We start from the raw sequence: 22,137 nt of genomic DNA on the forward strand, positions 1-22,137 counted from the left end.
AGCAACACCATAAACTAGCATTTACCAGTGGGAAATTTTGCTTGATGAGCCCAGATTTCTTATATGCTTCATCCTGGTCACTGTCATGTTGGGTATTGTGAATTATTTTGATAGTCGGGACAGACAGGAAACACCTGTAATCAAAACTAAATATTAAAACAATTAAAATTTGATTTTAATTTGTCTTTTGCATCATTCATAATGTGACAAACAACAAACTCATCATATCTACAGTGATTGAAGTACAGGGGTTCAAGAATAGCACCAAAACTGATCTTAGCACCTGATTATTTGATCAGAGAAACAAATCAGAATTAGATGCACACACTACAGTGATGCTATAATGTACATTTTTCATAATTAATGGTCAAATAAACCAAAAATGAAAACTGTCAAACTGTACTAAGGTTCATTTTAACTACTATTTTTGCTGTATTGTATTGAACCAAATTGTGTTTTTTTTCTGAATTGTTACACCCCTTATATTTTCCCTCCTTTCTTTTTCTGCTTATATCATTAAGCTGGCCTCAGCTGCTCCGTCCTGCACTTCAGAGGTACAGGAGGCCCAGTTTTGTGGACTATAGTGAATAATGAAGTGATCTTCCTTTCTTTCAACCCCTCAGGCTCCCAGTGGTGTAGGTAGGGCTTTCCCTATGAGCCCCTCAAAGAGCTTCAGTGTATTTATGTGCTAATGTGCCATTTTCTCTTCTTCAATTCCTGCAACAAATCCCAGCCAGCCATGAGGTCACTGCCAAGAGAACAAAAGTACAATTTAAATGGCGAGTCTCTGCTTCCCCAATCTTTAAGTCTTCTATTTCTCTAGCTGTTTCTGTTTTTCTGTCCCCGTTTAGAACTATTAACTTGACACTTCATAAATAAAAATATACAGCAACCACTTTACAGCCCATGATGAAGCCTTTACAGTCTGCTGTGGTCATATATTCTGCCTGACTACTATACTGAAGTATTTTTAGATTTCTCTTGCTGAGAGCTGAAGGTTTTCTGAGTGACATACACACTTAAAATAGAGATGCTTCAAGCGGTTCTCTGGTTCTCCATAAATAACCATGTCTGTAAAAGAAGTGTAAGTGTGAAGAACTATAATGTTAAATGTTAAGTATAATGTTAACTTATCAGTATCTGTTTGTAACATCAGAAACACAACATTTTGTATATTTATATAGTATATAGCTAATGGTATAAGTTATATATATATATATATATATATATATATATATATATATATATATATATATATATATATATATATATGTACATATTGTAATAAAAACAATTGAGCTCTTCATTGTATTTCTCCTGCAGGCACGTAACAGTTTTAATATGGAAGCCCATTTCCGCCACCTGAAGAAAAAAAACTTCCTCAACTAAGTCATAATTATGAGATAGAAAAGTCATAATTATGGGATAGTAAGTCATAATTTTGAGATAGAAAAGTCATAATTATGGGATAGTAAGTCATAATTTTGAGATAGTAAGTCATAATTATGAGATAGTAAGTCATAATTATGAGATAAAAAAGTCATAATTATGAGATAGTAAGTCATATTTATGAGATAAAAAGTCATCTCATAATTATGACTTTCTATCTCATAATTATGACTTTCTATCTCATAATTATGACTTAGTATCTCATAATTATGACTTTTTTATCTCATAATTATGACTTACTATCTCATAATTATGACTTACTATCTCATAATTATGACTTACTATCCCATAATTATGACTTTTCTATCTCATAATTATGACTTAGTTGAGGAAGTTTTTTTTCTTCAGGTGGCGGAAATGGGCTTCCATAGTTTTAGACGTTATCCTGAGTAAAATTTTGGTTATCTGACGTAATGACCAACATTCAACCTGAAATTAATGTCTATTGACGTTGGTGGCCAGCTGGGTTCACTGTTGTTTAAATTGTTGTTTAAATGGTGAAATAAAAGTGTCATGCAGCTACTATAATTACTTTCTATGACATAATTTAAAAAAATTAAAAAGTCTGAAAATGTATTAAAATAATTTTTTCTGTAACTGTTACCCTTATTTTTTCATAAGTGGGCTTTCATATGATGAGGCAGAATTGAAAGTTTAAAATAAATAAAATAAAGTTTTACACCCAATTTTCTATTTACTGAACTGAACTGATAAAAGTTACACTGACCCTACCTGTCTTTATAATCATATGATCTTAACCTCTGATTATTTAAATAATTTGTTATTATTAATAATAATATGATATTTTATTATTTATGACGTTTAAATAAAAATCTTCCTCTTTTAGGCTTATTACAGAATTCATGGATTAAATTATTAATGTAGGGGCAATGTCTAAACCGGTTTATTTTTGAAGGCGTTCACGTTAGCAGCAGTCTCCCGTCCTCGCTTCGCTCCGCTATGTTCAGCTCCAGTACCTCACGGGGGGCTGCAGCCGCAGGTATTCAACAAGGAGGAAGGACGGCGTTCACAAGTAAGATAGTTTAACTAACTTGCTGGAAATTATTCATGTGGTTTAAACACTTTCTGAGGCCTTTTAGAGAGCGAACTTCTTTAAAATGCCCTGTTTTCCTGCTGCCTGGCGCTCAGTAACAGGTAACTACACAACCGGTTACCAGAATTAACAGTTTGGCTAATCTTTTTAGCTAGTTAAGCTAACTAGCTAATTAACTAAGCTAACTAGATAACGCTAGTTCGTTAGGTTAGCTTGCCAGCGGTATAAAACTCACTGTACGTTACGTTTATCTGGAAATAAAGTGGTCTAAATCGACAATAATGTGCCAAAAAATATTTTTTTTTTCCAACTAGGTAATTAGTTAGCGCCAATTAGTCGATTTTCTTATTTAGCGTACCTAAAACTGTACGCTAGCTTAGCTTAGCTTACCTAGCCTAGCTCACCAAGTTAAGCTTACTGTCAGTTAACGAACTGATACATTTTAGATTTAAACGATAATTAATATTAAAAATACATGGACATGTAGGTTTAGCTAACCCAGGTTAATAGCTATATTTCAGTAGGTAAGCTTGTTAACGTTATATCTGAAATTAAATCAAGGTAATAAAGCAGTCAATTAAACTGGTAACTTAGTGAGGTTAGCTAACGCTAGCTAACTAACTTAACGTTAACTAGCTAAACTAGCTAACTTGTTATCTTACAAAAAATAACGTCTGTTTTCTAAATAGTTACAACAGTTTGCATGTTAACTGCTATTCTGTATAAGTAAATTAAATACTGTTGGAAATTTTCTAATATATAATATAACGTTATATGTATTTAATTTTTACGAGATAATCGAAGTAACTAGCGTTAACTAGGTTATGTAACGTTAGCTAGGTTGGCGTTATTTCCTAATACATATGCGTTTAGGTTACCTAACTAGTTGGAGTTAACTTGCCAGTCAAAGATTTGGACACACCATTTCATGTAGTGTTTTCTGTATTCCTTTATTTATTTTATTTTATTTTATTTTTTAAATTAATATTAAGATATAAAAAGGGTCTACATAGCCAGCAATACTGTAACGTTACCAGTTCATATGTTCTAAAGTTAGTTAACTAGCGCTAGCTAGGTCTGCTGCTAATTAGACGCTTTTCTTATTTGGCATAACTGTAAAACTGAATGTTAACTGTTGGTTAGTGAAATGAGAGTTTGTTAACCTGCTCTAGCGTACACTTTATCTGGATTTAAACGTTAGCTAATTAACATAAAACGACTTTAAGTTGGGTATTTTGGGACAGGTATCTAGTTAAGGTTTAACTAACACAGGTCAATAGCTACATTTCAGTAGACTTTGTCATTAAACAACAACATCTTGTATTGCTTTCTTCCCTATGACGGGATCTGTCCTAGAGGTTCAAGTCTGTGGTGGCTCTTCTGTTAGTGTGAACTGCATTTGTTTGTCGTTATATTTCATTCTTCGGTTATATCCATTATTTTAAAGCTATTTTGTAAGTGTTCAATTGTAACAAGACATTTGCATTGAAATATCTTTAAAGATTACAACCTAGATTTGTGTGTTGACACCGTTTTACAGCAAGACTGCAAATGGCACTCAAGAAAATGTGTTTCTCTGGAATCTGCTGACTATTCAGAATAACCTATAGTTGTTCTGTCCTCCTAGACTTGTCTCTCTAGGGCATGTTGCTCTTTTTAACTGTGTCTGATTCACCTTTAATTAGCCCCATACTGAAAGTTACTTTACAGCAAAACACATCCAGACTTCATATGGGAGCAATCTAGATTGGTCCAGCCTAAGGTACACTGCCCTTTGTCTCCAGTTGCATTGGCATGTTGTATCTGGCAACTAAACTGTAGCTGCTCAGACTACAGGAGCCTTCAAAACCCCAACCTGTGTGAAGGTGCGGTGAGGTTTAAAATGGCTCAGTTTCTCACAGAGGAAACGAGGAGTCAGTTGAATTACATTCAGGTTAGGACCTTGCCATGAGTGCCAGAGCTTAAATCCGCTGGGATGCATAGAGCTGGTGGTTAATGTTGGCTGAAAGCTAGTGCGAGACATGGAAGTAAGTTGGATGGAAGAAACAGCTCGTTGGTGTTTTTTTTTTTTTTTTTTTTTTTCCCTGTTGCAGTGTAAGAAATGTGTAAATTTGTAAATTGCTTCCATTTGTTTGTGGTCACAAAGTCCTGAGTAATGAAAATTTGTAGGGCTAAATTGCTAATTACATGACATTAACTTTACAGGTTAAGGCTATTTTGGATTTTTAGCCATGAAACACCCAACAGCAAACTGCACCCTGGGGTGGGTAATGTAAATGGTCTGTTTTGTGATTTGATTTAATTATGTTTTTCTGACCAAGTTGTGGATATTGGCAGTACTTGTGAAACAATATTTAAATAGTAGAGTGATGTAGCCAAAATCGCAGTGCTTATATGAGAATATGTAGTATTGTATTGAATGCCTTAGCTTCATGTAATTGGTCCAAATGTCCAAACAAACTGTGTTTTTACACTGTTAAGTCAACTGGACGATGTTTCTGTTGATCTGGACCAAGAGCATCTCTTTAGGTCAGACCAAATTGTGGTCCTATATATTCCAGGCAGTGGTTTACAACTTCTATCAGATCTGTTTAAAAGTTTCAGTTTGGTTCGAACCAAATTAAAATATCTGATGGTATAAACCAAAGTCTGCAGTAAGGTTGGGTTGAAGATTCTTACTAAAAGAAAATATTTTACTGTGTCATTTATATTCATAGATTAACTGTGTTTTTGTTTTGGTAGATTAAGCATCACTGTGTTATGAAGTGTATGTGAACGGCCATAATTAACAGGACAGTGATTTTCTTGTGATTTAGCAATGCAAGTTCACTTTTCATGATTGTTGTTTCCCTTGGTTTTTTTTCTTGGTAGTGGCAGATAAAGTACTGCATGATTAACAGTTATTCACAGTAGCCGAAGACATATACTTAGACTGAAGCCATACAGTGTATAAACTGTACCTTTTTAAGTATGCTTACATCATGTCTGTTGGTAACTGTGCTTTATAAATAACTTGAACTTAATAATCTCAGTGGCAGTGGTTGAGTTTTATTCAGTGCTGTAATCAGAAACAAGTGTTCTTTCTTATTTCTGAATGGTCATAAATATCAGCTTATGAAACATAATCAGAGTCATAGCTGCAGTCTTTTAGCCCTTCCTGGCCTGCCTTCTGTGCCCTAGACCTTCAAGAATAAGCCTATTCTTTTAGGGCATAATTGTGGGGCTGCTTAGGGTGGAATTGAGTGCAGTGCTCCCTCATGCACATTCCCCCCCTTCCCCATTTGCTCAGTGAAAATTGCTACCCGGGCTGGAAAACCTGTGCACATTCTTAATGGCTGGTTTGTATTGTCACTGTGCAGCAGATTGTCAGATATGTGCTTACTTTGCTCAAGCGGATTTGTTAGACTCAAGAATGGGAATTTTCCATTTCAGACTGTGAAAGTGGAGTGTGTAAAATTTTATTTTACTTTTTTTTTCTCAATTTTTCATTATGAGGAAAGTCTCTATTTTTTTAATTTTTGAGCCTTTGGAATCTTGATCTTATCTGATTTTAATCTTTTTTATCTCACTACAGCAGATAAGACCAAATATCAGTGGATTAGTGTGCTTTCTGTAAAACTAGTCACTAGTCTTAAGTGATATCATTGTCTTGTTGAGAGAGTGAAATCAAAATATTTGTGTGGCATAACACCCTCTGTTATGACATCTTCCAATAGTATGTTAAAGAAGACTATGTTTTTTGGATAATTACCACTTCGTATTTTATCTGGAAACCATGTTCTTGTTTATATGTGTACATGTATCTGCACGCTGGAGGGAATCCTTTTCTCACTGTTGCACAACACACATCTCTCTGCCCAACCCACCATGCTAAAGGTATGCAGAGACAAAGATATTAATTCAGGCCCTGGATACACACACACACACACACACACACACACACAGAGGTTATGCCCTCTTAGATTAATGTGCATTTATTACTCATATGAAGGGGCTTTGGTCAGAGGGGTGGCCCCAGATGGTCAGTTGGACTCTTTAACTCTAAATGGCTTTTTATTTACAGATACCTCTTATGTTTTGTACGGTAAGTGGTGGTGGGGTTAACTCTGGGGATTTATTTCTTCCTTGCCATAAAATGTGCATTTGAGAAATAATAGCGGGCACAAAAACAGCCAAAAAGTCATTTAAATATACAGTCAGAGAAACCCTTCCTTGGGAAAAGGAAGTATACTCAAGAGTATTAAAAGTATGTTCAAATTAGGTAAAGAATACTAAAAGTGCTTAAAGTTCTGTTTAATACACTCAATGAAAATAAATATTAAATATATTTTGTGTATGGGTGCATCAATACACAACGTATTACATGTACAATATATGTCAATAATGTTTAAAAAAAACATACTTAAATCTTCTTAATTTAAATAAAAACAAAATACGAAAAAAGCACACCCTAATGATTTTGTTGTATTTAAATATAGATTAATTTAAATTGAAATATACTTTAGTTGCCATAAGTTGTTTTAAAATAGTAAATTTAGTATGTATCTAGGTATGTATAAATTTTAAGGCTGAAAGTATGTACTTTTCCATGTTAAGTATGCATAAGGGCTTTATAAGGGCTGTTACTGTCTGTCTGTCCTCTAAGTTTAGGCCAGCATTTGTTTAAACAGTGATTAACCATATTGATATTCATAACATTCCTTATAATTCTTGAATGGAATGTAGTGTAACTCATTTAGGTGATGGCAGCATGGAATAAGCTGGAATAAGACTTGCACCTATAATTTATGGGCTGGAAGTTTCATATTGAGCCAAGGCTAATTAATCATTTGGTACTGAATTCAGCACAATGGCAATGAAGAGCTTAAATAGCCTTGTAGTGCTTCCAGGAATGAATGCTTGCCAAAACTAATTTTATTGACAGACTGTTTTCTGCTGCACTCTCAACAACTGTCTGCTTGACATGTTTAAAGTTGAATTTTGTCTTATTACATCAACTGGAAGCACACCTGACTCTGTCTTGATTTAGATCTCATACTTGGGCTCCAGCTTGAATTAAATTAAAACCTTCAACCACACTGCCTACCATTGTCCTTACTGGTCTTTGGGCACCCTTTGTGTTATTGCATTGTATTACTACTTTGGGTCTGAATCACAGGACTTGTGATACAATATTATTACAATACATTGGCCATGATAATGATGTCACAGTACTGTAATTCCGAGGTACAATACTTCACGCCATCTGTGTTACTGAAGAAGATAAAATACTCCTAAATAAGTAAATACCAGGAATCATGGATATATTAGTGTCAGTTTCACAGAATTTCACAACCGATATTCTTCAACACCATAACAGGTTTACCATATTCATTTTATTTAGTGCCACCATGTGAAGTAATGAAACAGGTCTTAAAAGGGTTGTCTTGTTGCAATAAAAATATCAATATTTCACAACATGTGTTGATAATTTATTGCAAACAAGACCAATATGATGCATCATGTTACAATTCAAATTACAATGTTGCTATCAGTATCTATCTTTGCAGTATGTAATACAGTCCAGTTGAAAAACTTGTCTTATGTCTGGTGCGCTTGCATCTACAAAAGTGTGAAATTGAACAATGGACACTGAGAAAATCACCAAGGACTTTCTGTACTTCATTGTATAATTGTGGAATTACTTTTAATGCTTTTGTGAATCACTTAAGATGTAGTCGAAAGAATATAATCTACAGATTCTGAACATATTTGAACAAAGTTTGGATCATTTTCTATCATTAAAACTGTTAAAAAAAAAAAAAAAACTTAAGTAATGGGTGTTGATTGACTAATTTTATGTTTTTCCTCACAGAACCCAAACGAGCGGATTAAGATAAAGGAACCATGTTGATTTACAAAAAACACTGACAGCCTGCATGAGTTGGTGAGTTCTTCTGTTCTTCTAAATAGAAACTTAAAAATAAATACAATGGTTTTCCACATTAACACTAAGTGAAGGACAATGCGTTTTAATTATTCAGAAGTGATTAAATAGACTAAAGCTGCGAATAGCAAACTTGCAATCCTAAATATCTTTAATATTCATATAAATTAATGACCCCGAAGTCTATTATCTAGCTGTCACTGACTGGCTCTCTCCCAGGAGATACCTCATTGTGTATGCTGTCAGGGCCAGTGTTGAGGGGTTAAAGGGTCTACACGCTTTGGGAATGGACTGATTCTCACTGTAACAAAGATTTGTTCAATGCTGGTGTCTATTTGTGTTAATTGGTTTAAGTTTGATGAAGGACAGGCTGCAGTCACAGGTAGGTTTTGATTTTGGTTTGATGCATGACGACCTGAGACAGGTTTGGGTTTCTGAAAGCTACATCCTATAATCAGAAAATTAAGTTGCTGCTATTGGCTATTTACATTTATTTACTAACAGAACAAAATTGTATGCTGGTTTCTGATTGCTTTTTCTAAAATGTTTTCTAATGAACAGCTCTATCCATTGTTTGGGCCAGTCTGACCTTAAGACCCCTCAAATATGTTAGGTAAGTGCAGTCATGCTGTTGTACTTGTTACAGTTGCGTTTGGCTTGTGATGTATTTGGCTTGTGATGTATTTGGCTTTAGATCCCATGATTCAGCTAATCTCCTTTGTGTGTGGCTTTGCGGGAAATACTACAGAAATACCACAGAAGCCATTCCCTTACATTACTGGAATACTGCCAGTACACATTTTTACCATATATCATTATATACCCTGACAGAAGTCATGGGGATATCAGGCTTGGAAATGCCCCATTGTGTAAGTTATGAGGCATTAGTGTTTTGTTAATGGGGTTGAACAGTGAACCAGTGTGTTCATAGCAAGGTAATTAAGTAAAGTGAGCTTACGGTAGTGCTGGGTAATATTGTCCAAAAAAATCTCTATTTTTAAAACATAGAAGTGATTCTTGTTCACAATTATGTTTTTTTAGTTTTTTGCATTTGAACTTCAGTTTTTTTTGTGTTAACTGACAGCACAAAAGAGTTGCGTAAACTATTGTTTCTTTTACATTTAATTAATTAATCAGTTATTTTTTTTATAAATAGTAAGCAGCCATCTTCAATCTTACGTGCAGCTTTTATATTAAACACAATGCAAACATAACCTCCTAGTATTACAATTAAGGAAAAGTGTAAAAATATGAAAATCACTGCCACATAAAAGAGTTCTCTACAGGTTTCTGACATCTACTTGTTTCCCTCCTATATGTATATACGTAACTTCTTGATTATCAAATTCTGAAAATCATATTAAAACAGTAATTTGATTAATGAAATTAATTTTAATTAACCTCCCAGTCCGTCCTAGCTCACAGGGTGTTTTATGTTATTGCACCATGATATATATATATATATATATATATATATATATATATATATATATATATATATATATATATATATATAATTTTTTTTTTTTTTTTTTTTTACATTAAAATTTGCATTCAAATTTTGCCGTATGGCCAAACTAGGTTTACTATAAACAATGAACTTTTAAAAAAAGTATATCTAACAATAAAGAGAGATTCATGTATCTTTTATGCAGTGATAAAAAATACGACAGTTCAACAGAAAGTGATGAGTCTGCACTTTGATGCGTTTTACTGTGCCACTGTACTTTACATGTGCTGTAACTCCACTGGCAGTAAATTTATATGAGCTATGAAAGCTTTTGTTAATGTTTCAGAATGGATCACTGGGCAAGACATTTGGTTTGCTAGTGTTAACTGAAAAAAACTGACTGTGAGGTAAAGTTTAAAACAGGAAAATGTGTTTAGAGCACTCGCTATATGAAGTGTTTTGCCACATTAATTAATTTTCAGGCTATAACCCCAGATGGTGGTAAATTTGACTGCACTGTCCTGTGTGGGCCACTCCATCACAGAGATCCTGGAAAGGTCTTCCTGTGTAGCCATGATTTTTGTTCCTCTCAACCCCTTTTGTGCTCATTATACAGATGCAGTGGCTGTTGTACAGCAGGCTGTAAGAAACTGTCGACTGTGAAGATGTGTAAATAATTCAGTGGAGAGCGTTTGCGCTGCTTCTGAGATGTCCCACAGGGAACCACACAGGAAGCCTAGCTCAGCCAGCAGTAATTCTTCACCAAATTTCTGCTAATGTGAATCCCATATTACTCACGAGTTCTGAATTTCAGAACTGTTGTAAAGAGAAAAGCAGCGCTCACACGTGCTGCCGCCGACCCCCTGCCTCCATTCATACACGCCAACTGTCAACACTGCCTGCAGACCACCAGCTGCAGAGTAGCTCAGACAAAACTATTGTCCAGGGAATTAAACAGGAGATCCAAACACAATATATTTAGCTGTCCTGTTGAAAGAAGTTATTTCTGTTCCTTAAAAAAAAAAAAAATACACTGGGCTGCAACTATAACACTTTCTTGAAAATATTACAGATACTTACTTTGTTTTTTGTTGTATAAATTATGTTGTTATAGTGTTAAACATTACTGTTAAAACAGTAGTAGCTTACATACCTTATAGTAGTTGTTATTTTTATTTTTTGTTTGTTTGTTTTTTGGACACAAACCCTATTACAGAATCCTTCACAAATATAGTCAACAGGGTTTTGGGTGAATAGAGTTTCCTGTGACTCCATTGTAAATCATCAGAAAACAGACCTGTTTTGCACCAATTAATTTGAGAGTAAATTTTGTCATTTTAATCAACCCATTTAATGGAAAAACCTTTTTGCAAAAATGGTAAAGCCCATCTGAAGTTTCCCAGGGGAGACTTTGTGACAAAGTGCAACATCTGTAAGGAAAAGAAAGTTATAAAAAAACAGCTAGATAACATGATCAGTTTGCAAGCATTTTTATCACATTTTCGATTTTTTAACACTGGCTTTATATGTAATCTTCTATATTATTGATTTTTGTTTAAAAAGAGGCATCACCCTAATTATTCATGAGATCTGTTCTGTCTTTTTCCCACCACTGAAACTTGCAAGTTTGCAAGAATTCCGATCTGGCTGTTCAGAATGAGTCGTGTTGCAACAAAATTGGATATGTAACAGATTTCTGTACCATATCTACCATATATTCTTACAGATAACAGATATCAGATGTGCTCCACTTTTTATTCAGTTAAAAAAAGCACTTTTCTCTCTTTCTGTGGATAAGCATTTGCTCACATAGTCTGGACTATTTTTGATGAATAACGTTAGAAGGCAAGCAGAACTGTTGAGGTCAAGATTACGTACTGCCAGTTCTCACACTAAATCTGAGGGAATGTTCTTCAGTAGATATTTCCAAAGAGCAAAAACTTGGTCATAGCAGGGGAATGAAGGTTTCCTTAGCTCAAAGGCATTATTTATGGTTGGGCAGTAATGTGTATAAAAGTACGGGGGAGAGAAAAAAGAGAGACTGATTTGAGAACAGCTGTCCTCAGGCTATGTAGAAGATCAGATAGAATCCTCACGTGCACCAACAGGCAAGTTTGGGAAGGGGGGAGGAGAACATGGGAGAATTAGCCCCTCAGACCCAGAGAGAGATAGAGAGAGAGAGATTTAGATGCGCTTGGTTAGAGAGAGGGGGAGGAGCATTCACAGGGTGAGTTAACAGAGCCATTGACAGTACCACTGTGGAGCTGAAGTATGAGTGTGTGTGTATGTGGGTCTGCAGGGGTTCTCTAAGTGTGTATTACCCTCTGTCTCCCACAGATAGAGACCACTGGAGAGAGGCGTGTGGTGACAGCAGTTGCTCTCGCACAGTGATTAGCTGCTACCTTGAAGACTGCAAGCTTTGGAATTACTGAGCTTTAAAAGTTTCTGAGCTTTGTGGCTCCAGAGGAATTCACTGAGGGTAAGTCTGTCTCTCTCTCGTTCAGAGCCTTGCTCTGTCTCTCTCCACCTGTTTGTGGAATTCAGCCTGTGTGCTCCTACAGCCTCCAGCCATGCCTCTCCATGCCTGAGCAAGCCACTCTGTCACAAGTCATGTAAAGTCATATAAACTCTCTCTCTCTCTCTCTTTCTCTCTCTTTCCTTCTCTCTCCTTCTCTCTCCCTCTCTCACTGCTTTAGAGTTTTAAAGTTAATTATTTTAGTTGGAGATAGATAAGCTGCTACATTATTGTTTTTCTATAAGATTTAAATGTATTGAAATGATTAAAACAGTAACCTAAAAGTAATGAAAAACTTGTATCATTAAAAGTTTTTAACCAGGCTCACAATGAATGAAGTCACTGCAAACCTGTCCGGATGCTGTTGTATACACTGTAATGATCTTTTTGTGTTGGAATGCTCTGTTATTGCATTGCCCAGGGGCCACCAGACACTAGCTCATGGTTCTGTGTGTTGTGTGTGTGTGTGTGTGTGTGTGTTTCTGTATAATATAAAGTTAACACACAAAATCCTTTTTTTTTAAACTTTAGAAGATCATAGTACAATATATGTCCCAGCACAATCAAACGCTTTGTATGCAACAGGCAAACATTCAATGTCTGCCAGCTGAGGAAGGTTCAAGCCATAGGCGATAGAACTAAAAAAACGTGGTGATTAGTTTTGTTTAGCATCTGGTGCACACAATTCTAATCTGCATGGCTTTGGTCAAAAATAAGTAATTTTGTTCTAAACATGGTGAAAAAGTGCTTTAAACATTCCGAAATGGTAAATTCAAAGCTTAAGAAAGTCTGAGAAATGGCTCAACACTGAACCATCTGGTGTTTGTAGGTGTTTGGTAGGTTGTCAGGGTACCACATAGATTTCATCTCTCATTAACCTACTGATGAGGTATCTATCATTGAGACATCCTGCAGCAGATCATGTAAATCTTGTAAGTTGTGAGGTGGGATCTCCGTATTTTGGAATTGTTTGTCTTGCTCAATTCAACAGATCCTGTGGTGAGATTTTAGTGATTTAGTGATATTTGTTCCCCTCTACTTTTTCAGATTCTAGCTCCATTAACTTCAGGAACTAAAGCAAATACTATTCCTTGACAGCTGCCATTGTAGTGAGATGATGAATTCTATGCACTTCAGCTCTGAATGGATTTGATGCTATGGTTGATTTGTGTGTGACGAGTTGAAGTTGGCTGATTTCTTGCAGGTGATTTATAAAAAAGGCCTATAGCTGGGTTTGAAGGAACGGCCTGTGATTTAGACCACATGAGGAGCAGAGTGTGTGGGAACAATAATAATGATTCTCTATCTCTGTCTTTCTCTCTTTCTCATACACACACTTTGATTCTATCAGTGTTGTTAGTCTATATTTGTCTTTCTCTCTCTTTAGCTGACTAAATCCTCAGGGTGAAGGGGTTTGTGATAAGAGCTCAGAAACACATTGCAGACCACAGAACAGAGGAGTTATACAGGATATTACGGCTCATCCATACACAATAATGGAAAGAAATCTCAGTGCCGTGCGCATAGTTTCATTTCCTCTTTAGGAACTTCTGCCTGCCTGCTGGTCTACCTCCTTCTTCACCAACCCCTTTATTTGATCATGTTTGGGGGGCAAACTTTGCCATGTTGGCAGCTTTGCTTTGAAAAGAGCTATTTTTATATATTTTATATATTTTGCAAAAATGTTGCCCCTGGATGTTTTTCTGAGGCTGAACACTGCATACAGCTTGCAGCTTATCCAATATTCTTCATCCCTCTCTTTTTCTTTCTTTATCTCTCTCTTCTGAGCTTTTGGAATTAGACAAACACTGCAGTGTGTTTTTCCCTCACCATCTATTCTAGTGAGTTGTCAAGATTATGTAACAGATTGGCTCAGGACAAGTATTCCTGCTCACCACTGAACCCATCCGATACACTTCAGCGAACAGCCACTGATTCCATGGAGGCACTGATTTGAGCAACACTCCACTGTAGATAAAACACTCACTGTAAAAATGTCTGTAACATACCTGTAAAATTACTGTAATTATCTTGCAGCACATTCTCCACTGTGGTGCTGTTCATTTACACTACTGATTTTCTATACCAGGGGTGTCCAAACTTTTTTTTTTGTTTGGGGGCCAGAAGGAGAAAAATATGTGCAATCACGGGCCACAGACCCTGTAATAAAACAAATAATGAAATATACCACTTATAAAAATACATTTTCTTAATTATCCAACCTGACATGCCTGACATTTTCTGCATTTGCTGTCCTTTTAAATTTCTTTGGAGTTGTTAGACTTTTTGGCCCGTTTTCTCCACTGCAACTGAACACATTCGCCGCTTTTACACCGTTTGGTCTCGCCGCAAATAGACTTTTTGGCCGTTATCCGCGATACAACTGTGCATTGTCGCCGCATATAGACTCTTTGGCCTGTTTTCTGCGCTACAACTGTGCAATCTTGCCGCTTTTAGACTCTTTGGCCTGTTTTCTGCAACACAACTGCGCATTCTCTCACATAATACAAACCTGCGGGCCAACTTTAGTTTTATTTCTAAAATACCTCGCAGGCCACTTAAAAAAAAGAAAACATGCCACTAATGGCCCGCGGGCCGTAGTTTGGACACCCCTGTTCTATACTGACATAAAAGAAGAAGTGTGTCAGTTGATCATAATTGAAGTGATTATGATTATTAAATATGCCAACAAAACAAAAAAAAAATAAAATATAATAGTGCAAAAGGAATTTAACAAGGTATATAAGTTAGAATCTGCCTGTAAGTCACATGATTTTTCAGTCTTTTGGCACAAGTAGCAAGGGACTGTAAACAACTGACCCTATGGATTGTCCAGTTGTTCGAGCAAAGCTTACATCACTCTGCACATGACTGGTCACTGTAGCCCTTCATGATGTATTTAGCAAAGACACTCGCATTTCTAAAACTGTAAAAATATGTCTCATTGTACTAATTTAGTACACCATAAATCATTGTGATAGCAGTACCAGTGCTGCAAAACTAATTTTAGCAGTTAATGAAATATATTGTGCAGCCCAGATGCATTTGGGACCATATTAGATTAATTTTGAAGTATGTTCATTGAGGTTAGGGTCAAATTTCAGTGAAGTAAAATAAAAATTTATCTCCTAAAGGTGAAGGTTCGTGCCACTTCTCCTGACTATCTATTTTCTCAGAGTCAAGCTACTTCCTCCACACAAATCAATACAGTCCATTTCTTAAACTCCACGGTTGGGTTGCTGTCCTTTTCAGCCTTGAAAATGTATGCACTTTGATGTCACGCCATGTTTTATCACACTTTATTCTGATGACACTGTGTCATCCGTTTAAGATATTCTATTGACGTGCTTTGTGATTCAGCCAGTAGCTTAGAGATTAATGTGTTAAAAGCTCAATCAATACCACAACTAGCCTTCCACGCTTGTCTGACTCTTAATGGTCAAGGAAATCAGATATATGCTTTGTGGACAGTCTAGAATTTTCCACAGTCACAGCTGAGAAGCCTATTTCCTGGAAGTAGTGATCTGCAGAAACCTGAATGAACCCAGGCTTTATGTGTTTCCACTTAGAAAGTGATTTTTATTAGCAGAGTTTACTGAATGGGTTTACTGATACACTTACACTAACACTATACATTTTACTCATATTTGGTGCAGTTCAGACTTGTATACAGCTTTTAGAAGAAATGTATGGTTTGTACATGAGAAAAAAAATCTATATAATCTGTTGCTCTAACCTTGAGTTTAGAACGGGCCCAAAAAAAACAGCCTGACCCTACCCAAGCCTGTGCATATTCTGTCCGAGCCTGACCTGGCCCACCTCATAAACAGTCATTATGAGCCTGAGCTCAATTTAAGTCCACATTTTTAGTTAGTAGAGCATTAAAACTAACCTTTTTAACTGCAAATGTGAGTGCATACCTGTACTTTATGATTTCTGCCCCCAGAAGTTCCTTTTTTTGTCTTTTTTTTTTTCTATTTTCTATTTATCTTGTTTGAACTGTATCTGCGAGGCTAATCTCACCTGCTTAGATAAAGCCACTCAAGTTTCCACTGAAAACTAGCTTCAGGAAATTGAGAAGTCAATGCATGCAGTTTTGTTTCTAAGTAAAATAAGGTTGTTTTAGAAGTATAAGAAACAAAAGAAAGAAGGTGCATCATGACAGTTTCCCAACATGTTTACCATTCAGTCAGGGGCTGGGTGGATGTGTTCTTTCACACTGATTATGCAACACTGTACACTGTTTTTCTGTATTCACCAACTAACTGTTTCTCTCTCCCTGTCTCTTTTTCCCTGTCCTACCTCCTCCTCATTCAACTCATATTATCACTGTCTGCAAAAAATGGGGTTTTATGAGAAAAGTTTTATGAGTTCAGTGTACCAGAGAAAGTTCGTCATGTGCTGTACAGTTGCATCAGTCGGGAGGATCTCTGTTTGTGTTTGTCTTATATAATGTGAGCAGTCGTTGTTTTAGTAGGATCACTTTATGTTCTCTGTTAAGACTATTTTGATAGACAGGGCTAGTGTGATGTGAAGCATATCTTACTTTTTCAATATTTTGTTCAATTTGTTTTGTTTTCGCTCATTGTAAAGTACAGTAGTTGCACTTGGGTACAGACCAGAACAGCTGCACTGAGATGCATTATTACACTACTACACTACGTATAGATCTTGTTTACACTTGGGTCACTTCATGCATCTTGAGTATCAGGATTATGTCTGGATAAGGCCAAGCCACAAAGTCTAAATGTGCCAAATACACATTTAAAGCAGATACATTTTTATTTGGCCAAGGACAATAGGAAGGCATTAGTCTGGAGCTCTGAAAATCAAACCAAATCAGGAAAAAACTTCCCAGTTCACAAACCTGTTAACTGATTCAAACCAGACAAACTGTAGGTGTGTGAACCCTACCAGCTAAAAGTTTAACTGAAAGATGAATACTAGAAATACTATGAAATTTGCCTCAAATTAACTAAACCCTGTAAAAGTGCATATTGTCTTGTGGGCATTTTGTTTGTTCTGAATTCTTTAAAGGAGATGATTGTGTACTTATCATTTTTGTTAATTTTCTAATTGCAGGAAGTCCTCTGAAGCACTATTTTCCCAGGAAGAAAGAGAAGTGTTGACTTCCATTTGTCTCGAGTAGAATGATTGGCAGCTCCTTGTAGTCTCCATTCAAAACCCACACAATAACAACGCCCATGCCAGACAGCATTCCTGCAAGCCTCAATACAGACAATATTTCTCTTATTCCTTCCTATTGATGCAACTCAGCAAGACAGTCTAGGAGAGCTTGTCTCTTGACAAGTCTTGATCATCATTATTACTCCAATATGAGTAAAGGGGCCACTGCTGCTGTCATTTATCAACAGAAAGCATGCACAGGTCTTCTCTTCTGTTTGTGATTTGGTTTTCGGTATTGGCTCTGTAGCTCTCTCTATTGTATCTGTTATTTTTTTGTTGGTTTTGCTGATTGGCTTTGTAAGGAACATCTTTAGAGCTTCATTTTCATTATGGTTTTAAATATATATTCATTTATGTATAACGATTTTGTTGTAAAATCCTATTAGTCTAAAAACATCTGGCCTCTATAATCTATGTAAGCTTTTGACACACCTACACACACTAATGTCAGCCAGATGATGGAGCTTTTTCATTAGATATTTATGAAACACAGAGTGTACGGCTCATTTCATGCAAAGTCTGTGAATCGTTTGTCATTTGTCTGTCTGTGTTGTGAAATGAAGGTCAGAGGTTAATGGTTCTGTGAAGTCTTATTTAATAATACATACCTGACCTGTCTGAATCCCTTAGGCGAGCATCAAGCTTTACGTTGTGTATGTATTAAACTCATCAACCATGCTGTTCTGCATGATGTGACATACACACCCCCCTACACACACATACAGCTGTCAGGTTTGAGAGGGTGTAGCAATAGACTGTATCCAGATTTTCGGCCACAATAATTTTCTTCTGATCAAAAAAAGTTGAACTGAATGACATGTAACAGGAAGATAGAGCAAAAACAGGAGAAACTGGAGATATGATGCATAGATCCGCCTTGTGCTGCTACAACACAATTGATCATATAATATATTCTTAATGTTTCTTGTGGTTTCTGGCAATAGTTCTGTTAGTTTTCAGTTGGGGCCTCTGTTCTTTCCTCTATTATTTTCGGTAGATACTGACTAATATAAAGCAAGAACACCCTACAAGACCTGCCTCATGTTTTGAATTTTCTGACCCAGTTACCTAGCCCTTATGATTTGACCCTTGCTAAAGTGGTCTTAGTCCTAATGCTTGGCCATTTTTCTTGCTTTTAACAACACGTCACCTTTAAGAACTGTTCACTTATTCACTTACTCTCCAATATAGCCACCCCTTGACAGATGCCCCTGTAGATGAAAATAATCAATCAAGATGTGGATATTATAGCCTGAAGATTGCAAGGTTGGCAATGCTCTCTCTGGATGGGCAGATGGTGCATCTTTATCTTTATCACTTCCATATTGATGCTGTCTGGAACAGGCTTCTGTTGGCTAATGTATTAGACCTAGGATCCGGCGCTTTCCTCTGAATGCACTGGCTGCCTAGTTCATTGGCAGAAGTTGGAAAAGAGGCGATGGGTGGCTCCAGAAGGAGGGGAGGCATGTGCTCAACCTAACCCTAGTCCTAGTGAAGGGAGCATTGCAAGTGAGTGGTTATGTAATTGTGAAGAATTATAAATATAAAAAAAAATATACTGCCTTTATAAAAAAAAAAAACAATTGTCATAGTACAAAAATCTTGTTTTTATTGGAGCTGAACGCGACTAATAAATGAAAGTTTTCACACAGATTCAGTTCAGTAGTTTTAACATGGTACAAAAAGGCCATTGTCTCCCATCAATTTTTGCATATGACCTAAAAATTGACCAACATTTTTTAATTGTTAAGATATAAAAATTAATTTTGAACAGGTCAGAATTCCATGCTTCCTGCATGCTACAGCACTGAGATGGGTTAGTTGCAGCCCTCTGTAAATGTGTTCAGTTAAGGTCTGCAATCAGTGTGTGTCCTCGTGAGGCTCCATCTATTGAAAGCAAGTGAAGAACATCTGCATTTACTCACGCGTGTTTACTCAATTGTGAGTGACCTACTGAGAAACCACAGGCTGATGAATGTGCTTAATATAGGTCAGGTTACCTTTAAAGACTTTATTTGAAGTGTGTGTGTGTTTTATTTAAGTGTTTCTATTCAATGTTACTACAGGTGTGCACGTACTGTATCACATGCCACTAACAGTGACAGTGCTTTGAAGTTCAGGTGTGTATTTGAGACTTTAACCTAAGAGACTTGTGTATAAAGTTTGTGTGTGCTCAGTTAAGATCCTTTTACCATAAAAGATCTTGTCAATATTTAAAGCAGCACTAGGTAGGATTTTCTTGATTTTTGATCTTTTTAAAGAAGTAAAATTACAGCTTGAAACTCACTGCATTGCTGCATTGAAGTGTAACAGGAGGAATAGCAGTGCTCTCATGTCTGTGCCGGAGCTCCTCTGAGCTCAAACAAGACTCTGTAAGTTTTCCGAGACGGCCGCGGCCAGCGCTCACGAGAACTGCGACCTGCTTTCCGACCTTTAGTTCTAACAGTTCTACAGAGACTACTGGTTCATTCTTTACAAACTAACACACAGACACTCTGGCTAAAGCTGGAAAGAGACCGAATATGTCTGTGAAAGCCAGAAAACGAGAAAGAGAAACTAATCCGCCTGAAACATTTATTACACTCTACAACTGTAGGGGAAGCCCACGAGCACAAAATCTCAATCCTACCTAGTGGAGCTTTAATTTAGTAAAAAAAAAAAAAAAAAACGTGTTGTAGCATTAAGGCGTTAGCCAGTACTAGTCTCTTAAATGCTGAAATGTCTTTAGCTGAAGCTGAGTGCTACTAAAAAGCTTATTAATGATGAGACGGGAGATCTGGTTTCTTCGTCTCTTGCTCCCTCACTCTTTCCGCTCTCTCAAGTGTGCTATCAGTGTCTTTCATTTCCTTGCAGGACTAAAGGAAATACATTTATTGACTTAAAGGGTATGTGTGGTACTGATACTGCTATTGTTATAAAGTAATACTGTGAAACTAAATTGTTATTCAGTCTCTGCGTCTATCGTTTTGGCTGTATCTTCAGCAGATGTGTTAGCTTAGGTCTTCTGGCATCCCTGTCTGTCTGTGTTTGTAACTACAGTAGCTCTGTTCTCATGTGACTGTGGAGAATATGATTATGACAGCACTTTCCTAATCTTCCCTTTGTGGAGCTCAGGGTGGGTTGGCAGACACTGGCTTGGCAGTTGGTGTAGTTAAGTCAATAGTAAAGACTGCTTTGATTGGTGCCCTAAATCGTTAACAACATTATTAGCAGGAATTCGTCCATTACAGTAAGCTGAGTGAGGTTTGATTCAGGCCAGCCATCAGGCTATTTCTACTATTTCTACATATTTGTAACATCCATTCTCATACTAGGGATCAAATGCCTGTTGCCTACACATTACCATAAAAGCAATGAAGAAAAGAATGTGACCTAGTGGACAGAGACTGTTCTTGTATGTCCAAAAGTCAGTCCAACTGGGACATGTGTTTTTAACTAGACTCATTAATTAATGGAAATTATTCATTGTTTTAACTATATTTTTTTAAATAATTGATTATAATTAACTTGCTATAACATTGTCTAAGCATATTTATTTCAGATTCTGACCCTAGATTCTGATTAGAAACCAACAACTTTTCACACAATGTCAGCAGTTCTAGGGTAATGAAAGGTAACATGTTTCCTCTGAGACCTTTTGAAATTTCATTATTGTAAGGCACATTGTGTTCGTCAGGTTATGAGGCTTATTGCTGTAAGACAGACTGCTCTTAAAATCTCTAAATCTGACCAATAAACATATGCTGCTGTCTGCTGTGATCCAGTAAGGGGTGTAATCTGAATCAACTTGACAGTTCCAGTTACTCTGCTGTGTACACAATCTGTTAAGCTCATTTATTTACTTAATCCGTGATTGCTCACAAGCATGATCCTTAAGACCCACTCTGCCTTTACCAGTATTCCTCCAGTACTCCCCACTATTATTGCAAGATCTCCACCAATACAACCAAGTAAGTACTTGCCATTGTAAGTACTACTTCAGCACTCTCAGCACTTCTTAGCCTTGCCAGAACTTCAGCAGCACTTACTAGCAAGACCATAACTCCTATTTCTCTCCGCAGCAATGCCCAAACTCCACCAACACTCCCAAGCAACACCAGAACTCCTACATCGCTCCCCAGCAATGCCCAATCTCAACAAACCCTCAAGTAATGCCAGCACCCCTCCAGCACTTGCCAGCAATACCAGAACTTCTTTAGGGCTTCCCAGTAATGCCAGAACTCTACTAGCACACCCTAGCAATGCCAGAACACCTCCATCGCTCCCCAGCAATACCAGAACTCCTTCAGCTCTTCCCAGCAATACCAGAACTCCTTCAGCTCTTCCCAGCAATACCAGAAATCCTCCATCATTCCCCAGCAATACCAGAACTCCTCCATTGCTCCCCAGCAATACCAGAACTTCACCATCGCACCCAGCAATACCAGAACTCCTTCAGAACTCCCCAGCAATGCCAGTACTGCACCAGGGTTCCCTAGCTTAATGTATTTTTTATTTATTTAAATATTGTAAAGTTTTCCTTTAAATATTTCAGTTTTTTTCCTGTCTTGCTTCTT

At 36.7% G+C, this 22,137-nt stretch overlaps 1 long non-coding RNA gene across 2 annotated transcripts; it reads left to right on the forward strand.

Annotated features, from left to right (window-relative positions):
• Positions 1-2,328: 2,328 nt before the first annotated feature.
• On the forward strand, positions 2,329-22,120 carry LOC125787238 (uncharacterized). 2 transcript variants are annotated; one of them, XR_007429154.1, is made up of 5 exons: positions 2,329-2,482; positions 8,358-8,429; positions 8,991-9,042; positions 12,217-12,358; positions 21,643-22,120. It is a non-coding gene; the product is annotated as an uncharacterized LOC125787238 (long non-coding RNA). The 2 variants fall into 2 exon arrangements; XR_007429155.1 differs by lacking the exon at positions 8,991-9,042 and having other exon boundaries at positions 2,334-2,482.
• The last annotated feature ends 17 nt before the right edge of the window (positions 22,121-22,137 follow it).

Source organism: Astyanax mexicanus, chromosome 23 (assembly GCF_023375975.1).
Source record: "Astyanax mexicanus isolate ESR-SI-001 chromosome 23, AstMex3_surface, whole genome shotgun sequence".
In the NCBI taxonomy this organism is placed as follows: domain Eukaryota; kingdom Metazoa; phylum Chordata; class Actinopteri; order Characiformes; family Acestrorhamphidae; genus Astyanax; species Astyanax mexicanus.